The 22,474-nt window shown below is 43.2% G+C and overlaps 1 protein-coding gene and 1 long non-coding RNA gene across 2 annotated transcripts in view; one reads left to right on the top strand and one right to left on the bottom strand.

Annotated features, from left to right (window-relative positions):
• LOC122890426 overlaps positions 1 to 22,474 on the bottom strand; it is a 543,550-nt gene that overhangs the window by 98,438 nt on the left and 422,638 nt on the right. The window lies entirely within an intron of this gene.
• On the top strand, positions 7,400 to 21,426 carry LOC122890080. The gene is made up of 5 exons (XR_006381052.1): positions 7,400 to 7,442; positions 18,322 to 18,343; positions 20,054 to 20,142; positions 20,365 to 20,439; positions 21,376 to 21,426. It is a non-coding gene; the product is annotated as an uncharacterized LOC122890080 (long non-coding RNA).

The following is a 22,474-nucleotide window of genomic DNA, read 5'->3' as shown; positions in this document are numbered from 1 at the left end:
GCCTGACTAGGTACCTGCATGGAGCGGAGGGGATGGAATGGGAGGAAGGGCTGGGGGCAGGCAGGGACTGGCAACGGCTGGACTCTGGGGCCACCTGGGGTGTGGGGAGGCAGGCACTGCTAAGATGGAGTTCCCGGGGCTGGAGGATATCCTGGCGCTGGGGATGTATCTCTCCCGCTAGGGATCGGGATTGGGGCTGTTCCCACTGCTGCAGCCCTGGGGGCTCCTTCTCAGGGGCCCTCCGTGGCTGGGTGGCTCAGTCAGTTAAGCATCTGCCTTTAACTGGCATCCTGATCTCAGGGTCCTGAGACTGAGCCCTGCATCCTCCCTGCTCAGCGAGGAGGCTGCCTCTCCCTCTCCCTCTGTGCCTGCCCACAACTTGTGCTCACTGTCTCTCAAATAATAAAATCTTTCTAAGAAAGTAAATATAAAGTTTATTTAGCATAATGTTGAGAAAAACAAGTTCAATCTTTAAGAAAAAATTATGATAGTGATAGGTATAAGTTTAAAGTGATAGGTATCAGTTTAAACTAGCTTTGTATGTTGGAACTCGATGAATCTTGGCATCCATGCCCTGAGGAATGAAGCCGTCCTGTCCCTACATCACAGAGAAGGACACAGAGGTTTGGAGAGGTGAAGTAATATTCCAGGCAAAGAGTAGAAATTGGAAAAATGGAAACTGGTCCTGTTCTCTTCCAGAGGCTCAACTGGCAACTTGTTTTTTCCATTTCCTTAATAAATATATACTTTTTAGACTATCAACCAGTGCTACATTCTGTCCCTCCAGGATTCTCCCCAGGCCCCTAGCCTTCAGAGAGGGCTCTGGGGCCTGATTCTCCCTCCCTGTTCCAGGGGCCCCGGGTGACTCCTTCTGTCTATTCAGAAACAAGGACACAGAGCTCTGGGGAGGGACCCTTCATTGGCTGTGGGTGTGCACCTCTGCTTGGCTTTCCCACGCCCTGCTGGAAGGTGAAGTCAGGGTCAGAGGTTGAGTGGTGGCTGGGGAAGGAGGAGGAGGCCAAGGGCATCCCAGCCTGGTGATTCCACTTACCTGCCAGACCATTCTTCCCAGGTCCATCCAGCATCCCATTGATCTGCTGCTACTTCTGTTGCTGGTGCTGCTGTTGCTTCCAGATCCCTGACAGCACCAGCAGGAGTGTAGGAGGGATCTGCCCTGTGGGGACCCAGGAATCTTGTAAGATGCCTCCAGCCCTTTCCACAGGTGCCCAATTCCCCATTCCTTCCAGGGTGCCCCAGAGCTCAGTTCACCAGTCCTGTATAATCCCTCAGTTGATCACCCTTCCCCTGTTCCAGGAATCTCTCAGTCTTGCCAGGGGCCCAGAGCTCTCCCCACAGTTCATGGGGTCCTCCTGCCATTGGAGCCGGAATGCTGATGTGGGCAAAGGGTAGGGCATAGCATGCCTGAAACAGGAGGGACATGTGGTTGTAACCTGGGCTGCCATTAACAGGGGTGAGACATGAGGCACTGGATCTCCAAAGACACTGAGCCCATGGAGGTGATGACGCCACTGCCTGTGTGTTCTCAACATGTGACTTTTTCTTGTCCTCCACACAGTTATGGACACTCCCAGCCCACTGAAGGAAATGAGCACCGGGCCAAACAACAGGTAAGCAGGACAGCTGGATCTCAAACTCTAGGCTCCCGGCTTGTCTCCAGGGGCTACAAAGGGTTTCACCGATGGGAGGCTGACAAAACTCCATGACTGATCTCACCTGTTGGAGGCCCCCAAACTCTGTTCCCTGCTTCTTTCCCTGCTCCCAATTCCAGTTCTAGTCAAGGTGACTCTGGCCATCTTCCATGGAAGTCCCTGGCCCCCCTTACAGGTTGGACCTCTCTCCTGTTCACTTTTGGACTAGTCTGACTAAACCCCTTCCATAGCCGGTCTCCTTCTACAACCAGGGCAGCCCAACTCTGGGGCTCTTGAGGTGGACAGCAGCATCTAAGCAGAATTGAATACTTTGTTTTGCTATCCTTGTTTTGTTGTTGGCTTGTTTCTTATGGTTTCTGTATGTGTATGTTTAAGGTATTGTTGTAACTGAGGGTGGCAGGAGTGGAAGTGGGTGGGAAGGATGGGGTGGCTGGGGAATGGGCATTGGAGAGGGTATGTGCTTTGGTGAGTGCTTGAACTGTGTGAGACTGATGAATCACAGACTACCCCTGAAACAAAAAATACATTATATGTTAATTAGAAAAAACAAGCTGTTGTTCTAATTAAGTGTTCTATTTAATTTGTTCCTCTTTACAAAAAATTTACACAATAATAAAGTGGTGGTTTATAGAGCACTGACAATCAGCTGTCTTGGGCCAGAAGGAGTTGAGGAAACATTTGAGAGTCCTAGGGAGACACAGTTTAAGAAGTTCAGCTCAAGACAGGCCCCAGGAGAGAGGATAACAAGGGTTTTGTCTAGTCTGCTGGGTCCCTGGCCCTGCCCACCTGCTTGGCTGTCCCCACCCAGCACAGATGGAGCTGCCAGCTCTCTGGGTGTTGTCCTGGATCCGCCAGGGTAGAAGCTGGTTAAAGTCTTCTCTTAAAAGGCTCTCATTCCTGGAGGTCCCAGAAGATGACACTAGAGTCTGAATGGATTGTTTCCCTGTAAAGTTTCCTCATGTAAAGCCAAAGCTAGTAGGTAGGAGGGTCACAAAGAGAAGTGACAGATCCACTCTGTCGGAGGTGTTCCAATGTCTCAGCCAATTGGGGATGATTTTGAGACCATTAAGTCTTCTTAGGCTAATACTGGAGGATATTCCAGCCCAGAAGACATATTTGATTTCAATTGTATCATCCTCATATCATTCAGTTCCAGTGTTGCTCTTTTCCTTTTCTCTTTCTTTTTTACTTAATATTTTATTTACTTATTTGACAGAGAGAGAGAGAGAGGGAGAGATCACAAGTTGGCAGAGAGGCAGGCAGAGAGGCAGGCAGAGAGTGAGAGGCAAGCAGGCTCCCTGCTGAGCACAGAGCCTTATGTGGGGCTTGATCCCAGGACCTGATCATGACCTGAGCCACCAGGAGCCCCTCTTTTTTCTATTTCTTTACTCCTGTTCCATTGATAGAGGTACTTCTCAATTTCTAACCATATGGGTATTTCTAGTTCACTTTTTATCAGTGATTTCTAGCACATTATATTGTCACAAGATGCTCTGTAGTTGCCTGAATTAATGCATCTGAAACAAAATTGAAATTTCCCTTATGGCTAAAGTTAATTGGGCGCACTTTTGTAATGGTCTCCTATGTGCCTAAAATCAGTGGATGTGGATGTGGACAGATGTATGGAGACAGCTATGGGATTCAGATGGTTTGCCATTAAGATCTACATCTTGTGGACGTTCTGTCTGTGTTGAGTTGCTGAGAGAGGGCTCGAACCTCCTACTCTGGTTGTGTACTTGCTTGTTGTTGCAGTTTGGTTCTCCTTTGCTTTCTACATTGTTCAGCCAGTGGCTCTCAGATGGGAGTTTGGAAGGGAAGGAGAGAGCGCCCAGAAGAGGGATCAGGGACCTGGGTTGGAGGGAGCAAACAAGAAGTATGGCCAAAGATCCAGAGAGGATCTGTCATTGGGATGGCCCGTGTTGGGGTATCAGATGGGAAGGGGCTTTGTACAAATGAGGTCCCCTGTGGCATCCATGTTGAGCTACTAGGGGCAAAGGCAGCGGATTGGTGGAGAGATTAGAATGTTTCTAGGTTGCTAAGGAAACGTTCAAACCCGGGAAGGCTTGGTGGAGGATGGATTCTCCACACCAACTGCTCCTGAGAGTTCACTTTACCTGCTAATGTGTCCTGCTGACCTTGTCCTTTACTAACCTGCTGACCTCCTAACCTTTCTGAACTGTGCTATTTCCCCTCGAGTACTTTATCTGACACTGACACTGTCCCTGACCCCTTCTTCTCCTGACCAACACCTTCCCCATTCTACCCTCTATTTCTTCCCTATTCCCATTCCTAATTACCACCCAGCCCCTCCCCACCCCTTCCGAACACCCTCACCCTCCCCTGCCCCCCAAACATCTTCACTTCCTCCCTGGGCCCACAGTGCCCCTTAAAAGGACCATGACATGATGGTGCAAAGGCTGCTCTTCTGGCTTGTCTTGCTCCAGTGTCCCAGTTCCCCAAATCCAAATGTGAGTAAATGTGACACTTCACTCGTGTCTTCCTTCTTCTCCTTCCCCTTCTACTTCTCCTCCTCCTCCTCCTCCTCCTCCTCCTCCTCCTCCTTCTTCTTCTTCTTCTTCTTTTTATATTATTTATTTGAGGAATAGAGAAAAAGGGCTCATGTGTAGGGGGCAGAGCAGAGAGGGTGGGAAAGAGAAAATCCCAAACCAGCTGTGCAGTGAGCACAGATCCCAAAGTGGGCCTCAACCTCAGGACCATGAGATCATGACTTGATCACTTATCTGACCAAGACTTGGTCACTTATCTGACTGAGCTACTTGGGTGCCCATGAGCTGCTAGTGGTGTCTTTCTTCCAACTGGGTTATTTAACCAGAGCTTTTTCATGGGGTTCTTGATGGTAACTTTAGAAGAACGAGAGTTCTTCCTGACAACTGGGCACCACAGGGCAGGCTTCAGGGTCAACCTGAAGGGATTGTGGCCACAGCCATTTCCCTCATGTTTTGGGTCCTGTCTGTGCTGCTTGGTCCAAGAAGCACAGCTATGGTAGGATGGAAACCTGAAGGCTCCAAGTTTATAGTGTCAAGAGGAAGGATTTGTGAACATAGGAAAAGCCATTGAGCTCTTTGTCCTAAATAGGGGGCTTGTGTGATATATACATTATATCCCTTTAAAATTGTCTTTGAAAATGTCAGGAACTCTAATTTAGTAGGAGCTAGGGGTGTCAGATTATCCCCTGGAATCCCGGTGAAGATCCTAATGCAAGCCTGGTAAATTCAGGGTCCAGCTTCTGTTTAGTTTGTTTTTGTGTCAGCGCATTGTTTATATTTGTAAAGTTTGACAGCCCTGGGTATCTTAAACATTGGTGTTGGGACTTGAGTGTTAAGAAGTGAAATGTCCTTTTTGCTCTGCTTCTTGGTTGGTTGACTTTTAGCAATTTCTGAATCAGCGCTTTCCTTCTGTTCTTGGAGGCTGTCCCCAGGGACTGTGTGTCCCACCAGGTCCATGGAGACCTGAGAATCCCAGAAGACACTAATAGACCACAACCTGCTGGGATATATGTCACGGGAAAATCACTAGGAGTGATGTGATCAGGAAGTGAATGAGTTGTTTTCCTTTCTTTGACCAAGTATGTGCAGAGTGTTGATTTCCCCAAAATAAGAGTTCTGGATGTCCTTAGGATTGTCCAAATATAAAGAAATACGTGGTTTCCAGCATTAATATTTCACTCTGTCATGAAAAAGTAAACCCTGTACCCGAGGAGAAAGACAGAGTCAGACAACAGTTAGGGAACACCCCTGGAAATAAGTAGACCTCTTTAGATCCGCTCACACCACATTATGAAAGAGGGATCCGGAAGTGTCAGTAGTCAAGAAAGATGCTTGTATTGAGGCAGACCCATCCCACATGAAGACCTCTAGTCAAAGGAGACTTCATTCTGTTTCATTTGAGTCTTCAGAAGAGGGAATTTCTTGGTCGTCTGGATTGGAATCATTCCCCTCTACCTGGGCTGCATCTCATGGATCAGTTCACCTTTCTCACCCTTCATGAGAACTCTTGCCTAAATGAACTGGTCCTGCATTTCCCACCTCCACCTGCTCATGGCCACTGTTGGAGGACTGAGGGTTTTTGACCCTGCTGGCTGTCCTCTAGTTAAGACTCAGCTACTGGTATCAGCATCCAGACAGCTGCCAGATGTACTGAGTGCCCACAGCTGGGCATGTTTTACATTCCTGACAAGACAGCCTCTGTCTTTTGTGCATTTGATCCCCATGACCAACCACCGTGCTGACAGCTACTGCTCTCTTCCACACAGTGGCTATTCAAAGACAATGTACGTTTCCCACCAACACACATTTTCCTGACCTCAGGTGTGAGGGCTGAAGAGGAAAATGTTTTAGATATCAGGAGCTCCTTTCTAGAGAGGTGGGTTTGCACAAAATTCAAGCTTGGTGTGAATTAGTATGAATTGCATTGTTAGTGTCTTTTCTCCTGAAATACTTCTAAATGTAGTTTTTGTAAAATGATGTGTTCCTAGCCTTGGTGTTCATATCCAGGAATTTTGTATTCTTAGAACTCACAGGCACCTGGGTAGTTCAGGCAGTTAAGTGTCTGCCTTAGGCTTGGGTCATGATCCCAGGGTCCTGGGATTGAGCCCTGGTTGGGCTCCCTGCTCAGCTGGCACTCAGTTACTCAGTCTCCCTCTGCCCTTCCCCCTCTCTCTTTCAAATAAATAAATACATTCGTTAATATTTTCCCTCTTTAGAAAGTTAAATTTTAAGTTGCTCTTGCATGATTCACGTACAGTACCAAGAAATAGGCACATGAATTGCTTCCATTGGCTTTTTGGAGATACTAAACCTCACAGATATCCTTAGAACATACATGATCACCTGATTATGTACTTCAGAAATCTGACATCTGGGTTTGTGATTCAGAATCAGAGTGAATATTGAAAGAAAACATCAATGTTTTCAGAAACTAATCAGTAACTCTGATTTATTTTTATTGAGCAATAATCACATGTCATATTAATGAGCAGCCTCCTGTCTCTCTCACTTGTGTCCTGATCTATAAACATGTGTCCATATAATGTGCTCATTTGTACCTCTAGTACAAATTCTATTCATGCTTTCTCTCATTCGTCCATAAATTTTGGGTGTAGTTTTGGAAATGGTCCAAAGGAGTTTTTCCAGGTCCTTCATGGATGTACAATACAAGTCACTGACTCCTTACCTATTCTAAGTTTACATTGACTTACCTTGTTTATTTTATGTTGGCTTATAAATTCTCAAGTTCTGTTAGCTATAGAAAAAACAATCGCAATGTGCTTGTAGATAAAATCTCTTAAGCTTTGTCTATTAGATTTTGCCTGAAGCTTTAGTGTGTTATAATGTATATATGATCACAACATCTTTTCAAAGAATACTTTTTGTTGATATTAGACATAGGTAAGCAACAAGGAAGCCATCATCATGGTAAGTTGATAAACATACTCATCACTGCCAAAAGTTTGCCCCAGCTCCTTGGAAATGCCTCTGTGCTCCTTCTCCTCCAGGAGGAGGTAGTTGAGAGGTATGCTTACCTCCTGGAGGCTGATTGAGGGTTTGTAAAGTTGATTTTTTGTGACAGATGCACAGTAAATGTCTTTGAGATTCCTCATTGTCTCAAATGGTATTTCAGCTTGTCCTTTCCTTGCCTGACCATTTCCATCTTGGCCCTCATGGGATTAAAGTTCTGTGGAAGCTTCTCATTTTAACTGCCTTCGTGAGAACTTGTGCCTTTCTCATTTACCTCTGGAGAACCATCCTCGCTGTAAGTATATTAATGTACCTTCTGTACTTTCATTCATAAATAAGCAAAAAATGTTTTAGTCCCTGGACATTTTTATGTCCATTCAGTACTACAAATTTCCCTCTAATATGTCAATTTTGATTATCACCTAGATTGATGTAGTTTTAAATTTCTATTGAAGTGCCTTCTTAATCCTTATGTTCTTTTTTTTAAGTTCAAGCATAATTGGCAAACAGTGTAATGTGAGTTTCAGGTGTACAACATGACTCCGCAATTCTGTACATTTCTCAGTGCTCAGCAGAAGAAGTGCACACTTCTTTCCCTTCACCTCCTTCACCCATCCCTCCACCCACCTGCCCTTCCACCCATGTCTTCCTTAGAAGTGGGCTGTTGAATCTCTCTCTCTCTCCGGTCATTTCTCCAGCTATCTTTCTGTTCTTGATCTCTAGTTTGAGACATCTGTGGTCGGAGAGCATAATTCCTGTGATTTCGATCCCTGTGGTGGTTCATATGTGTTGTATTGCCCCAAATATGGGCTCTCTCAGTGACAGTTCATGTGAGCTTGAGCAGAATTTCTATACCTCATTATTGAATGAAGTATTCTGCCGATGTGTGTGGATGCGGTGGATGGGTGATGCTGGTCAGTTCACCTGTGTTCTCATGGAACTCCTGCATCTCTGGATCTGTCAATGAGGGATAAGAGGATTTTGAATTCTCCAGCTGTAGGAATGGATTCATCTGTTCCCACCTGCAATATTTTCAGTTTCTGCTTCATGTGCTCTGATACTCTGTTGTTGATGCATGCGCATTAGAAATTGTTGTGTCTTTTTGGAGAATTGACCCCTTCATCATTGAAATAATGCCCGTCATTATTCCTGACGGGTTTCCTTACTCTGTGGTGTGTTTTGAAGGATCATTTCACTGGCCACAGGTTTCTAGCTCGATGTTCCTTTAAACAGTATAAACACTTCATCCTTCTTGATGGCATGGTTTCTGAAAAGAAGTGTGATGTCGTTCTTATCCTTTTTCTCTGGAGTAAGGTGTTACTGCTCACCTCTCCCCTTCCCACACACACTCCCAATCCCTGCTCCAGATTTCCAGAACAATTTCTTTGTCTTTAATGATCTGTAGCTGAATATTCTAAATTAGGAAACATTGGTGTTTTTGGTTCATTGTTTGTGTTTGTGTTTTGGTATTTATCCTGCTTTCAATGTTTTGATTTTCCTGGTTCTTGATTAGGTAACTCCATTAATTTCGGACAATCCTCTGTCATTTTTGCTTCAAATAGCTCTCCGTCCACTCTCCTATAGGAATAGTTATTCCTGTTATGTGTGTGTTACACATTTTGTAATGACCTACCAGTCTTGGGTTTTCTGTGTTGTCTGTGTAATTTTTGTCTTTGTGTTTCTTTTTTGGAAGTTTCTTTACTGTCAATGATTCTTTCCTCTGGTTTATTTTGAGTCTCTTCATGAAGCCAGCACATGCACTCTTGATTTTTATAATGGTGTTGTTGTCTTTCTAGACAACATGTTACAATCTTAGAGTTTCCTATCTCTGCCCACATTTACCATATCTTCTTCCTCTTGTGCACTTTTCCCTTAGGCCCAGTATCATACATCAAAGAGATTTTAAAGTCCAGCCTGCTCTCCCCGTCACTTCTGCCACAGAAAGTGTGATTCTCGTGCTTGCTGTGATGGTTTTTACCTACAGCATGCCTTGTAGGGTTGTGTTGAAAGCTAGATACCGTGTCCTTCTGAAGGAAGGGAGGTAAGTGGGAGTTAGGGTGAGGTTTTCTGCTCCTCTGGCTCGGGGTTAGACTGAGGTCCTCGCCAGTGAGACAGGGAGGAGATGGCACTGGAGTTGAGTATTTCCCTCCCTCTTTGGGAAACCGCCAGTTAGACTCTGGAGACATAGTTTCATTTGAGGGCAGACCTTTGTAAAAAGAAAGAATTCTTTTGAGTTTATTTCTCCGTGGGACTATTCCCCCCTCCCTTACAATGGAGAATACTTCCCTTCAAAGAGAAAAGAAAAATATTATATATTTGGTGTAGCCATCGACCTTTCCACTTCCCCTGCCCATGGGGTTGGTGACATGGGCCACAGGAGCTCAGAGATTCCTAATCAACATGTGAAATTAAAGGAATAACCATGGCTTTCTGATTTCTCTCCCCTGATGCACTCTCCCCAACAACATACTATGACTGGTTTATTGATAGCATGGTGATATTCCAATAACCTGGCAAGATTTGGGGGTTGGCCCCAGGCTCTCATTATCCTGTAAAACTTTTAAAACAGGAAATATGTTAATGGTGTCAAAATGAGGTCTTGCCTAGATGTTATTGAGCTATAATAACATGAGGGTGACTCAAATCTGAATTGCCTCACTCCCCTTTTTGGAAACATCAGCTGTCATTTCTGTCATGGCTTATGCTTCATCTCATCACGGGCCACTCTTTATCTCATCCGATGGCTTTTACTTCTTTTGGATGACACTGCATTTAAACAATCTGGAAAACTTCATAGCACCTGATGTGCCATAACTGTGTGTGAATTCAGCAAACAGCCAACTCTTTGTAAGGTTTCAGGATAGCTTTGTAGAGAAGGAAAGAGGTGGCATATCCTTGACACAGCCTTTGCTCCCTTGCCTGCCTGCCTGCCTTCTTTCCTCCTTCCTTCCATTTTCTTTCTTTCAGTATTTTAATATAGTCCCAGATTCTGTACTTCAGTGCAGATGCTGGGTTGCAAAAATGTGAGGGAAATATACTAAGTGAAATAAGTCCAGTGGAGAAAGTCAATTATCCTTTGGTTTCATTATTTGTGGAACATAAGGAATAGCATAGGCAATATTTGGAGAAGGAAGGGAAAAATGAATCGGGGGGGAAGAGTCAGAGGGGGAGATGAACCATGAGAGACTATGGACTCTGGAGAGCAAACTGAGGGTATTAGAGGAGAGAGGTATGAGGAGCCTGGTGATGGGTAATAAGGAGGGTACCTATTTCATGGAGCACTGGGTGTTATACGCAAACAGTGTATCCTGGAACACTACATCAAAAACTAATGACAGGAGGGACAAAATGGCACAGGAAAGTAGGAGGAGGCACCTTTTCAACCTGTACTCTAAAGTGAGCTGATTACCTACCAAAGAACTCTGATCACCCATGAAATCAGCCTGAGATCAGAATTTTACACATCTGGATGTCTACAGAGGCAGAAGACTCTTTACCTGCCAATGGGCAGGTAAAGCGGAGTGGGAAAGGTTTATCTTTACTGCAAGATAAACAAAAGGGGGAGGGTGCCACCAGAGCTGACCGGTGGAAAGTAATACCCTAATACGAGCGAGCGTGCCCTGTTCTGTGGACCAGCATTAACTTGGAGACTGGTTGAAAGCACTCCAAAAGGGCAAAGGAACGCGGCGGGTAAATTGTGGGAATCGGGGCAGCTAGGGACAGGGGCTTAAGTTCCCAGTCCCAGGACAGCCTCCCCTGCCTCTGAGCCAGAGAGGGTGTAACAAGGAAACCAGATCTTGGTCCCAGAGCCTCCATCACACCTGAGATTGCGTGGGTTCTGGCTCCTGTGAGGGGATGGGAGCCACGCAGGACGGCAGAACGTGCGAGCCCTGCTACAGCGCCTGTAATGCACGCATCCCTCATCCTCCCCTGAGAGAGGTACAAAGGCCCAGCCAGCGCTCTTTGATACCCGCCATTGTTTCAGAGCCTAACACAAGCACCCCATACTCTCCCACGAGAGAGGCGCACGAAGGCCCAGCCTGGTGCTTTCGGACCTGCACCCGTTCTCAGAGCCTGAGACGCGCACGCGACCCACAGCCTCCCCCGAAAGTGGTACACGCAACCCAGGTGCTCTTAGACCCAGAAAGACTAGGCACTCCCAGCCTGGGCCAGCGGGTAAAATCTCAGAGTGTGATCGCTGCTTAGAACCTCTCTGGCGGTCTGGAGATCCCAGACAGCCGCTGCTGCCATGCTTTTGGGTACAAGCAGAAGATCCTGCGTCCCCAGGGACCACGACTCAGAACCTACTGTGCCAGCAGCCAAGGAGAAATTTATATGGGCTCCGCAACACCCACAGAAGAACAGACTGAGGCTTCTCTCTGAGAGGGAATTCAGGGTAAAGTTTGCTTTCCTCTAAACCTACAAAAACCATCAAAAGAGGTCAAGGCGGTAGGGGGGAGGTGAACAAACATAAAAACCTCCAGAGAACAAAAGCCTGAAAAAACCGGTTTCCTCAGAGCCCACTCCCTAGAGGGGGACTGGAGGACTTAACTCAGGGAACATTACTGACTGAAAACCAATGTGGCAGGCACCTCCCCAAGAAAACCAACCAGGAAAGAAAAAAAAAAAAAAGACTACAAGAGAATCACCACCACTACTTCATAGGACAACTTTTATTTTTAATTTGTTCCCACTATTCTGGCTCATGTCTTGTATATAGATAATTGTTTAACCTATTTACCATCACAGTGAGTTGTCCAGCACATCAAATTCCATAATAAACTTCCATCCTGAACTTTTTGATGCATACACCTGTGTTTCTCTTTTGCACTTCTATTTTTTGAATTTTTAAAAATTTTAGTTTAGTTTAGATTATTCCTTTTTTATTTTTATTTTCTAATATTCATATAGAGTTAAACTTCAAAGTAATCCCCATTCCCCAATCAATACTACCCCTATAGGTAAACCAATTTTTAATCCCCCTTTATCCTAGGAAAGTTGAGTCCTTTAACAAAGATATCAAGATACATCCAGGAAGGATGAAAACAAACTTCCTCAGCCACACTGAGAATTTATAACCACTCTCCCATCTTTTTCTTCCACCAGTGTTTCTGTGTTTTTGTGTTTGTCCTGATAGTATATAAATCTTACACTTGGGGTTCTTTTCAACGAGGTTCTTCCTGTATTTGCATATATTTATATATTTTTCTCTTGTTATATTCTTTTATTAGTCTTTTTCTTTGTCTGTTTTCGTTGTATACCTCATAAATCTTACCTTGGGGTGCATTTGGGCTGAACCTTCTCTTTCAACTTCCCTTTCTTTCCTGTCTCTCTCTCTCTCTCTTATTTTTCTTTCTTTTTCTTGTCTTTTTTCTCTCATTTGGGTGGGGAATCCTGACTGATCAGAAGAGTTCCAGAATGCACCCTGACGGCACCATGGTCGATACATGCAGCTACATCTGTTCAGTCATCTTTCACCAAAATGACTAGGAGGAGGAAACCCAATAGAAGAAAAATACAGAGGATGGACCTTCCACAACAGATCTAAGGGCTATCAACATAGAAAATATGTCGAAAAGAGAATTCAGGCTAACATTTATCCAGGCAATACCTAGGTTGGAGAAAGCCATGGATGACCAAACGGAATTGATTAGGTAGGGCCGAGCTGAAAGCGACCAGACAGGATGTTCACAATGTTAGGGAAGAGTTAAAAGTTACCAGGGCTGATGTTCACAATGCTCTCAATGAGTTCCAATCAAATCTAAATTCTCTCAAACCTAGGTTAACTGAGACAGAAGATGGAATTAGTGATCTGGAGGAAAAACAGATAGAGAGAAAGATCAAGAGGAAGCCTGGAACAAACAGCTTAGAAACCACAAAAACAGAATCAAGGAAATAAATGATGCCAGGAAACGTTCCAACGTCAGAATTATTGGAATCCCTGAAGGGGAGGAGAAAGAAAGAAGTCTAGAAGATATAGTGGAACAAGTCCTTCATGAAAATTTCCCAATCTAGCGAATGGAACCAGCATTCATATACTAGAGGCCAGATGTTCTCCACCCAAGATTATAGATTCCAGAAAAACATCAAGACACCTGATAGTCAAATTGAGGAATCATAATTGTAGGTATAATCTCTTGAAAACCTCTAGCACAAAGAGGCTCCTTACTTACAGAGGAAAGCCCATGAGAATAGTTTTAGACCTGTCCACAGAGACCTGGCAAGTCAGAAAGGGCTGGCAGGATATTCAGGGCACTAAATGAGAATAACATGCAGCCAAGAATACTTTATCCAGCAAGACTGACATTCAAAATGGATGGAGAGATAAAGAGATTCCAAGACCGGCAAGGCTTAAAAGATTATGCAACCACCAAGCCAACGCTGCAGGAAATCTTAAGGGGGGAGTTCTGTAAAAGAGGAAAAATCCTAAGAATAGTATTGAACAGAAATATAGAGACAATCTACAGGAAGAAAGACTTAAAAGGTAGCACGATGTCAATAAAAACGTATCTATCAATATCACTCTCAATGAAAATGGCCTAAATGCTTCCATAAAATGGCAAAGCGTTGCAGATGAGATAAAATGACAGGACCCATCCATATGTTGCCTACCAGAGACCCATTCTGAACCTAAAGATACACCTAGACTGAAAGTGAAGGGATGGAGAAACATCTTTCATGCCAATGGACCTCAAAAAAAAAAGGCTGGGGTAGCAATTCTCATATCAGATAAATGAGATTTTAAACTAAAGACTGTAGTCTGAGATACATAAGGACACTACATAATCCTTTTTTTTTTAAACATTGCCACTGTGTTTTTTTTTAAAGATTTTATTTATTTATTTGAGAGAGAGAAACAGTGAGAGAGAGCATGAGCGAGGAGAAGGTCAGAGAGCGAAGCAGACTCCCCATGGAGCTGGGAGCCTGATGTGGGACTCGATCCCGGGACTCCAGGATCACGCCCTGAGCCGAAGGCAGTCGTCCAACCAACTGAGCCACCCAGGCGTCCCAGGACACTACATAATCCTTAAAGGGACTATCCACCAAGATGATCTAACAATTGTAAATATCTATGCCCCCAATATGGGAGCAGACAATTACACAAGAAAACTGTTAATCAAGGTAAAGAGTCATATTGGTATGAATACATTAATAGTAGATCTTAACACGACTCTCTCAGAAATAGACAGATCATCGAAGCAGAAAATCAATAAAGAAACAAGAGCATTGAATGACACATTGGAACAGATGGACCTCATAGAAACATACAGAACATTCCACCCTAAAACAACAGAATACTCATTCTTCTCAAGTGCACACGAAATCTTCTCAAGAATAAACCACATGCTGGGTCACAAATCAGGACTCAACCGATACCTAAAGACTGAGATGATTCCCTGCATATTCCCAGATCACAATGCTTTGAAACTGGAGCTCATTCACAAAGAAAAGTTCCGAAGGAACTCAAATACCTGGGAGCTTAAGACCACCTTGCTTAAGAATGCTTGGACCAACCAGGAGATCAAAGAAGAACTGAAACAATTCATGGAAATGAATGAGAATGAAGACGCTTCGGTCCAAAACCTATGGGATACAGCAAAGGCCGTCCTAAGGGGGAAATACATAGCCACCCAAGTCTCCATCAAAAAAATTGAAAACTCCAGAACACATCAGCTGTCTCTACACCTTAAAGAACTGGAGAATCAACAACAAATCAAACCAACTCCACACATAAGAAGGGAAATCATCAAGGTTAGAGCTGAGATCAATGAGGGAGAAACCAGAGATACAATAGAACGTATCAATGAAACTAGAAGCTGGTTTTGGGAAGAATCAATAAGATCGATAAGCCATTGGCCACACTAATCCAAAAGAAAAGAGTGAAAGCCCAAATTCATAAAATTATGAATGAAAAGGGAGAGATCACAATGAACACCAAGGAAGTATAAACAATCATCAGAGGTTATTATCAACAGTTTATATGCCAATAAGCTTAGCAACCTAGATGAAATGGATGCATTCCTGGAAAACTATAAACTCCTGAAATTGAAACCAGGAAGAATTCGACAACCGGAATAGACTGATGTCTAGTAACGAGATTGAAGCAGTGATCAAAAATCTCTGAAAAACAAGAGTCCAGGTCCTGACGGATTCCCAGGGGATTCTACCAAACTTTCAAAGAAGAAATAACACCTATTCTCCTGAAACTGTTTCAAAAATTGAAGCAGAAGGAAAACTTCTAGATACTTTCTATGAAGCTAGCATTACCCTGATCCCCAAACCAGGCAAAGACGCTACCAAAAAGGAGAATTTCAGACCAATATCACTGATGAATATGGATGCTAAGATTCTCAACAAGATCTTAGCAAATAGGATCCAATAGCACATTAAAAATATTATCCACCATGACCAGGTGGGATTCATCCCTGGGCTACAAGGATGGTTCAACATTCGCAAATCAATCAATGTGATAGAACAAATTAGTATGAGAAGAGAAAAGAACCACACATGGTCCTCTCAATCGATGCAGAAAAAGCATTTGACAAAATCCAGCATCCGTTCCATAAAAACGTTTCAAAGTATAGGGATAGCGGGAACATTCCTGAACTTCATCAAATCTATCTATGAAAGACCCACAGCAAATATAATCCTCAATGGGAAAAAGCTTGCAGCCTTCCCGTTGAGATCAGGGACACCACAAGTATGCCCACTCTCACCACTCTTGTTCAACATAGTATTAGAAGTCCTAGAAGCAGTAATCAGACAACAAAGAGAAATAAAAGGTATCCAAATTGTCAATGAAGAAGTCAAAACTCTCTCTTTGCAGATGACATGATTCTTTATATGGAAAACCGAAAAGACCCCACCCCCAATCTACTAGAACTCATACAGCCATTCAGTAATGTGGCAGGATACAAAGTCAATGTACAGATACCAGTGGATTTCTTATACACTAACAATGAAAATACAGAAAGGGAAATTAGAGAACTGATTCTATCTACAGTAGAACCAAGAACCTTAAGATACCTGGGAATAAACCTAACCAAAGAGGCAAAGGATCTGAACTCGAGAACTACAGAACACTCATGAAAGAAATTGAAGAAGACACAAAAAGATGGAAGACCATTCCATGCTCTTGGAACGGAAGAATAAACATTGTTAAAATGTCTATACTGCCTAGAGCAATCTATACTTTTAAAGCCATTCCAATCAAAATTTTACCATTATTCTTCAAATACCTGGAGCAAATAATCCAAAAATTTATATGGAATAAGAAGAGACCCCGAATCGCTAAGGAAATGTTGAAAAACAAAAATAAAATGCGGGGCATCATGTTACCTGATTTCAAGCTTTATTACAAAGCTGTGATCACCAAGACAGCATGGTACTGGAATAAAAACAGACACATAGACCAGTGGAACAGAGTAGAAAGCCCAGATATGGACCCTCAACTCTATGGTCAATTAATCTTCGACAAAATAGAAAAAAAATATACAGTGGGAAAAAGACAGTCTCTTCAATAAATGGTGCTGGGAAGACTGGACAGCTATATGTAGAAGAATGGAACTCGACCATTCTCTTACACCATACACAAATATAAACTCAAAATGGATAAAAGACCTCAACATGAGACAGGAATCCATCTGAATCCTAGAAGAGAACATAGGCAGTAATCTCTTCGATATCAGCCACAGCAACTCCTTTCAAGATATGTCTCCAAAGGCAAAGGAAACAAAAGCGAAAATAAACTTCTGGGACTTCATCAAAATCAAAAGCTTCTGCACAGCCAAGGGAACAGTCAATAAAACATAGAGGCAACCCACGGAATGGGAGAAGATATTTGCAAATGACAGTACAGACAAAAGGTTGATATCCAGGATCTACAAAGAACACCTCAAACTCAACACACACAAAATAGATAATCATATCAAAATATGGGCAGAAGGTATGAACATACACTTCTCCAATGAAGTCATACAAATGACTATCAGACACATGAAAAAATGTTCATCATCACTAGCCATCAGGGAGATTCAAATTAAAACCACATTGAGATATCACCTTACACCAGTTAGAATGGCCAAAATTAGCAAGACAAGAAACAACATGTGTTGGAGCGGATGTGGAGAAAGGGGAACCCTCTTCCACTGTTGGTAGGAATGCAAGTTGGTGCAGCCTCATTGGAGAACAGTGTGGAGATTCCTCAAGAAATCAAAAATAGAACTCCCCTTGGACCCTGCCATTGCACTACTGGGTATTTACCCCAAAGGTACAGATGTAGTGATAAGAAGGGCCATCTGTACCCCAATATTTATAGCAGCAATGGCCATGGTCGCCAAACTGTGGAAAGAACCAAGATGCCCTTCAATGGACGAATGGATGAAGAAGATGTGGTCCATACACACTATGGAGTATTATGCCTCCATCAGAAAGGACGAATACCCAGCTTTTGTAGCAACATGGATGAGACTGGAGGAGATTATGCTGAGTGAAATAAGGCAACAAACAGAGTCAATTATCATATGGTTTCACTTATTGGTGGAGCATGGTTGACATGGGGAGTTAGGAGAAGGGAGTTGGGGAAAATTGGAAGGGGAGGTGAACCATGAGAGACTATGGACTCTGAAAAACAATCTGAGGGGTTTTAAGTCTTGGGGGTTGGAAAGTTGGGGGAACCATGTGGTGGGTTTTAGAGAGGGCACGGATTGCATGGATCACTGGGTGTGGTACAAAAACAAAGAATACTGTTAGGCTGAAAATAAATAAAAAATAAATTAAAAAAAACAAGAAAACAAAAACTAATGACAGACTGTGTGGTGACTAACATGAAAAAAGCTAGGGAAATAATGAATTAATGGATATTTTTTCAATGTCTGCATGATCCCTTGTCAAAATTGAATAGGTTGAACATTCATTGAATACTATGTGAATAGAATTTGGGGGCAAAAATAAGTTAAACACACTGCGCTCTTTATCATAAATTTATTGTGAACCATGATGACTTCATCAGAAATTCTAATTATATCTTCCATTTTAATCCTGTGAATTCATGCTGCTAAGCAAAGTGATTGTTTTAATATCTTTGGATTTCAATTGTGGTACTATCTGTACTATAGATTATTACTCATAATATGATTTGTCATCTAGCTTATCTTTGTTTCTTCCTCTCTTAGATAAAGCCTCGACAATATGAAGGTAAGATTTGGGGCTTCAGTTTTCTTTGCCAAAAATTCTCAGTACCCGTGTTTGATGTGTGTTTAATTTGATGCGGGATAAATATGGTGACTTCTGATGTCTCACTGACTTAAGTCTTGAAAATGCTTCTCTTCCCCATGGGGAGTCTTAAGTGACAGTGTGGAGGGAGTTGCCATTTCTATGAGACCAGGAGAAGGAACTCTTTGTGGGACTAGGGAGAATACAAGGTGTAATTTTGCAGAGAGATGTTTAGGAGGCAAGTGATGATGACAGCGTGAGGTCTGGAGAGAGTACTTCACCATGAGCTGGCTCTTGGTGAAATGTCAAGAGGAGAAAACTCTCAGTCTAGCAAACCAGCTACACTTAGAGAAGAAGGCAGATATTGCCATGCAGAGCGTGTGTCACAGGAGAGAAGTAAACCATGGTTTTAAGTCTGAAGTGGAGGGGGCCTTTCCTGCCAAGGGAGAATGAATGGAATAGAGCCTGTGCCAGAGGGGATAATGGATAGTGTGTGGGGCTCATGGATTGTGGTGATTCCATGGTGCTGGCTGATGACAGCCTGGGTGGCCACCTGGCACTTAGGAAACCATTGAATGTTGTTGTTCGTTTTTGTGAGTGTGGAAGTGGTACTGGTGAGAAGAGAGGTCTCAGAGCAGGAGAGTGCTCACAGTGGTCAGGAGAAGAGAAGTTTGCACTTTGAGGCAAGATGAGAGAGTTATTTTTTTTAAGAGATTCTGTTTATTCACTTGATAGAGAGAGAGCACAAGCAGGCAGAATGGGAGGCAGACAGAGAGGGAGAAGCAGGTCCCTGCTGAGCAGAGAGTTGGATGTGGGATGCGATCCCAGGACCCGGGCTCCTGATCCCAGCAGAAGGCAGACCCTTAACCAACTGAGCCACCCAGGTGCCCCACGATAAGAAAATGAAGTGGCTCTTAGAGGAGTCTGTGTTCTAGACCTTTCAAGTGTTATGCAGCTGCCATCAGTCTCCTCATGAGTGTTGTTTTCCTTTAAGGGTGGAGGGTAACATTCTCCTGTTGTGATGAAAAAAGCTTGTCTTCTCAGGCTTGTGCATTATCCAGGGCCTCCAAAGACTCTCTGTAACATGGAGTGTGTTTATAGCAGAGATCTTGTCCTCTAGAGCCCCCAGCCTGGGGTCCATGAAAGGCGATCTCTGAGCAGCAGAAAGTCTCCAAAGGCCTGTGAGTTGTCACTCACCTGACATCTTGAGCTTTCCTTGTGTGGAATTCCAAGTAGGACCTGGAAGTGGACGTTCCACTGAGCAGGAACAAAGTATAGTTTTGCTCATTATGGGTTGTTTGCAGGGACCTGCTTTTGTATCTCAGTCACTGGAGGAGAGAGATGTTAGTTGCTAGGATGCTTGATTTTTCAGTCACGTCTCTGGCGATGACATTAGCATATGCAAGGTTTGAATTTTCCAAGAATGGTGCTTACAGGTGGGAGAAAAATGAGAAAGCATTCGATTGTTTTTTTATTTTTATGTTTGAAAAACATTTTAAGTAGGAATCTCACTGATATAGAAAGTCTTAGGTTTCAAATGCTGCTACAACATGCTTCCTTCAGGCACAATGGGAATGCTAGCAAGTTAGTGACACCCAAGTGTCAGAGAATGTACTCTGGTGCTAATATATTGGGATTATTCAATGTCGCTGTTTTTGCTAATTATCTTAAAATTCTTCTTTCTCCTTTCAGTTACTTTAGACCAAATCAAGATGAAGATTAATGATTTTAAAAACGAAAACAGGGATCTTGAAAAAAACATAGCGAGTTGGGAGGAGAAGGTATGTGTGCCCTTTCAAATATTTTCTTGTGATTTCATTTTGGTTACTTACCTTCTGGTAGTTCATTCTATCGATCATATCATGCACCCAGAAATGGTCCTTGAGTAGGAGAAGCTTCACAAATGTAGAGTACTGCCTCTTTCTTTGTGAAAGGAGTCACAAATATAGGTTTCTTTAACATGATATTTTGGACTTCTAATTCCTTTTTCATATTTTTTATAGGCCAGGGAAGCAAAGAAGCAAGAAGAAACAAAAAGAGAACATAAGTGTTCCCTTGCTGGAGTACGTATATTAAAAGTAAGACTCCTTTCTTTGCCTGACATGTGTTTTAACAGCAGAAATAAATGTAATAAAATATTATTATTATTATTAAAATTATTATTATTTCAAAGATTGATTTGAGAGAAGGAAAGAGTGAGGGGAGGGGGTCTGAAGGAGACAGAGAGAGAATGCCAAGAAGACACCATGCCGAGTGTTTCGCCTGATGCAGGGATCAATCCCATGACCCTGAGATCAGGACTTGAGGCAAACGAAAGCAGGAGTCAGACACTCCACAGACTGGGCTACCCAGGCGCAACCCAGGTGCCCCAAGGAATGAATCTTTGTTACTCATTCAATATGTTTTCTTGAAGAACATCCAAAAGGTGGAAGAGATTAATGAAAATTTGAAGGTCTCCCTTCATTGTAAACAGGCTCTCTTACAAGCTCAGAGAGAAAATAATATCAAGAATGTGGATGTGGGAAAAGTTAGGTGTTAATTGTACTATAATGTGGCTTGGGAGGCTTTTGGTTCATTGGGTGAGGTGAGTGCAGTGTACTCGTGTTCTGTTTACGCAGTAGAGCCTGGGCATCTGGGACCTGCAACTCCTACTGAACCGTGAGCTGTGATTTCACTTAGGACCACCCCGATGAGGTTTGCAATTTCAAGGCCTAGGAAGTATGGCTTATTTCAGAACTGGGTAATCATCACATCATTCAGCACTGCCCTCCAAGTTATGTAGAAAATCCCACAAAATACGTGAGCAGTGAAGGATGATAGCAAGCCCAATTTGTATAGTAGAATATTATTTTATATCAGTTCCTCTAAGAAAGCCATTTGTGCGTTTTTTGACATGAACGAGTTTCTTTACTTTCCCCTTATTCTATTTATGCCTCAAGGGCTTTCTTTGTTGCCCTCCATGATCCTGTCCTGTTAGGTGCCCTCATATGTCTTTTCTCAAATTTGTCTTAAAGGCCCAAGATGCACTGGCGGATCAAGAGCTGAGAGCCTTGACATCAAAAAACAAAGAACTGAAAGGTACTTTGTTTTGGGGGATGAAATCTCCATATGGTGGCAATGAGTTTGCATCGGGCAGGGAGAGAATGCCTTCCTGCCTTCACGGCCTTGCCCTTCTCCTTTCCCCATTGAAACCAAGTTCTTAGGTCATGGCACAAACACAGAAAAGCAAACTCATCCTTTACAGAAAGGAAAACAATCCTGGAAGACCAGTGTAATGCCCTGAGTTCTCACAAAACAGCTAAAGAAGCAGAATTGAACCTGCTAAAGAAGAAATTGGATATGGTGGTGGAGTTCTCTGAAAACCGAAAACTGACTGCAGAAGAGTAAGCTATTGCTGTGTTGTCATAGATACTCTTGCATGAATTTTCATGGCGGCAAGTATTTGGACCTTCTGGAATTGGATCTTTGTGTACTTTTGCCAAATGCATTCTGTAGAATTGTGCCTTCCCTTCCTATCTTGATTTGTGTAACCTGAATTTTCCTTTCTGTTCCAACGACTTGCCATATGTTGTTGTGTGATTCATTGGGGAAGAAGGGGGAAGGTACCAGCATTAATCACTTTGATACCTGGATCCCCTCTGGGTCAGTCTACATTGTCCCTTTATTTTAACTCTCATCACGTGCTCTGACCACTCCTGCATTAGGTCCATTTCTTGTTCAGTATGAGACTTGGGTCCAGAAAGTGCAGAAAAATGGAATTCTCTTCCTGAAGAAACAGGGAAAGTTTCTTTGTGGAAAGTGCACTGGGGCTACAGCAATACTGTGTCCCTTTATCTGGTGTACAACTGAGATTATTCGCTGCAGCCCAATACCTTAGAAAACCAGGGTATTTCCTGTCCACCTCATTTTCTGTTTCTTTTCTTTTCTTTCTTTCTTTTCTTTCTTTCCTTCTTTCTATCTTTCTTTCTTTCTTTTTTAAAACTGATTTTATTTATCTATTTGACAGAGAGAGAGACACCACAAGAGAGAGAACACAAGCAGGGGGAGTGTGAGAGGGAGAAGCAGGCTTCCCGCCGAACAGGGAGTCCAGTGTGGGACTCTATTGCAGGACCC

This window comes from Neovison vison, chromosome 11 (assembly GCF_020171115.1).
Source record: "Neovison vison isolate M4711 chromosome 11, ASM_NN_V1, whole genome shotgun sequence".
NCBI classification, from domain to species: domain Eukaryota; kingdom Metazoa; phylum Chordata; class Mammalia; order Carnivora; family Mustelidae; genus Neogale; species Neogale vison.
This window is presented reverse-complemented; position numbering and strand designations above follow the sequence as displayed.